Genomic DNA, 2,616 nt, shown 5'->3' with positions numbered 1-2,616 from the left:
GTAAGTTCCAAGTTTCTGCTTCATAGTCTGGCAGGTATGCAGAAAGGTTTGCTGAGGCCAGTAGGAAATAAATTCTCACTTCCTATGTGCTGAACCAGGAAGATGGGAGGTCTTTAAGGACCACTCCTCACTGAGTTAGTGAGTTAGAAGTCTCTGGAGGAGGGAATACAAGCCAGGTTTTCAAGTTGTATTGGTTGGCTTAATAGAAGATACTGTATCTCCCTGCAGCTGGAGTATTTTTTGTTACTGTTATTTTTTAGTTAGGTCCAGCACTTCTGAAACATAGCATAGGCATAAGAAATGCAAAGCAGTGTTTTTCCATCCCATCTCTGATCACTTTTCATCCTTGGAGTAACCCTGAAGCATCTCACTGCTTGTTTTCAATGTTGATGAAAGAGCTGTATCAGAGATACTTGTTGGTACTAAAGTTCTGTAGTTGAGGAGAAAAGCCAGGCAGAGGAGCAGAGTGCTCAATAGTTCCATCATACAGTACAGTTTTAAGAGCTTTCAAAGCAAGGAGAACTTCTCTAACTTTTTACTTACCTAGTCTGATATTTTAAGTAATAGAATGCCCGTTTTGCCTGATTCAGTGAAACTGAGTTAAGTAGGACTCTAAAGAGAAGTAAATGGATGTGTTTCTCACTTTTTTCTTGTTTGTTGAAACCCTGAATAGCTGTAGTGTAAGTATTAGTAGTCTTTGATTCTTCCTCGGACAAGAAAGGACCACTGAAATATTTTCTCAATTTTGTCAGTATAGACTATGTTCAAAAGCTGTTATCCCAAATAAAGTGTAAATGAAACAATTGTGTGAGAAAGGGGAAGAAAGTAGAGATCCGTTGTCTTGTATAAAGACGATGGAAGGGTGTGGAAGATGGTGGTGTTAAACAGCACGAGGGTTATTTATTTAACTTGTATGCAGAGATTTGCGTAGTGGTACTACCAAATAAATAAATAAAAACTCAGCTGTGTGTTCCAGCAATTCTCCATCTTTCTGAAAACTTAGTAGAGAAAGCACTCATTTTTGCAATTATACCTTGAATTCGTTGGAGAAAAAATTTTAAGTCAGGATGTAAGCCAAGTGAATGGGTGTGGGAACACAGAATATGGATGATAGAACTGCTGAGTCTTTGCTTGGCGTACTGCTGGCCTTCTCTTTGATAAGGGTGTTGTGCTGTTTCCTTTTTTAAAAACTTGCAGGCAGCTATCAAATAAGGATACTGAAGCATCTGTGTAATTTACTTGCTATTTATTGTGTACGAGAAGGCTTGCAGAAGTAAATTTTAGAAAACCAAGAGGGATTTATGGGAAGAATGTATTGCTAAAATACAACAGTTACTGTGGGCGCCTTATTGTTTTACACTCAGCTATGACAGTATAGCATCATTACAATTAGAAAAGACTTCTAAGATCACAAAATCCAATCATGCACTTGCCACCACTTTTGCCCAATAGAGCATGTCTCTAATTACCTCATCTCCATGCTTCTTCAACACCTTCAGGGACAGTGACTTCACCACTCTTTTGAGAAGTTGTTCCTAATATCCAACCTGAGTCTCCCCTGGTGCAACATGAGGCCATTACCTCTCCCCCTAGTAGTGCTTAAAAAGATTAGAATTACATGGGAAGAAGAAAATCTCATAAACCTCTTAATTTTTTTTTTTTCTGAAGCATTTTTTTTCCCTAAAACTTAAATGGATAAGAAATCATCTTCCCTGAGCCAAGTGAACAAGAGTGGAAAGTATTGATTCCATGTTTAGCCTTGTCCAAAGGGTTAAATTTCAAGTCCTGTTTCCTATGACTATGAAAAAGTGTCTTGATCATGGTGTGATCAGCAGTCAGACAGCGTGCTGGGAAGGAAAGACCTTATAGCGCAATCACTTAGAAAAATTCAATTATTTCCTTATGTAAGGAACTAAAAGGAACAGGTTATGCTATTCTTTCTTCCTTTCTTTGAGATGTATGGCGATTTGGATTACTTTCTTGAATTTTTTTTTTTTTTTAGATGTTTGCATATCAACCATTTTTTTGTTGTTATCATTAAGAAATACTGATGATTTTTTACCCTGGCAATTGTCAGTAAAATTTTGTCTTCACTATTATGATGTTGTAAACATAGAGCAGATTGCAAAGTTTATGGTGTTGATACAAGTGGTTTATATAAGGGTGCACTTAAATGTAGCCACTGGTTTTATTTATTTTACAGTCACAAAGTTATATATTTGGAAAGCTCCATTAGTAGTTTTGAAGACTACTATCATAAAACAGACATGTAAGGGGGACAGCTACTCCTTTTTTAATGTCCTTGCCTCTAAATGCTTTCTGTAATCGTAGTTTTAGTACCTTGCAAAGCGCTTAGTATGTACACATGAGCAGTCATCTCCTGCTGTGATCTGTCTTATGTGTTTTAGGACAAGTTGAAAACACAGTTCAGCAGGATCTCCTCTAACATGGCTTGTTTTGCGTCACTGACATCAACAGAACTAGCCTGCGTTCTACTCATTTAATATAACTTGAACTGAGAGAAGGGTTAATTCTGCAGTGATTGTTTTTTCTGTTGCTTTAATCAGTGTAGGTAGTAATACAGAAAGCTTGAGTGCTAGCATAGTTTGATAACGT

The 2,616-nt window shown here is 37.2% G+C and overlaps 1 protein-coding gene across 6 annotated transcripts in view; it reads left to right on the top strand.

Annotated features, from left to right (window-relative positions):
- BAZ2B (bromodomain adjacent to zinc finger domain 2B) overlaps window positions 1-2,616 on the top strand; it is a 108,639-nt gene that overhangs the window by 7,955 nt on the left and 98,068 nt on the right. The window lies entirely within an intron of this gene.

Source organism: Gallus gallus, chromosome 7 (genome assembly GCF_016699485.2).
Source record: "Gallus gallus isolate bGalGal1 chromosome 7, bGalGal1.mat.broiler.GRCg7b, whole genome shotgun sequence".
Classification (NCBI taxonomy): domain Eukaryota; kingdom Metazoa; phylum Chordata; class Aves; order Galliformes; family Phasianidae; genus Gallus; species Gallus gallus.
This window is presented reverse-complemented; position numbering and strand designations above follow the sequence as displayed.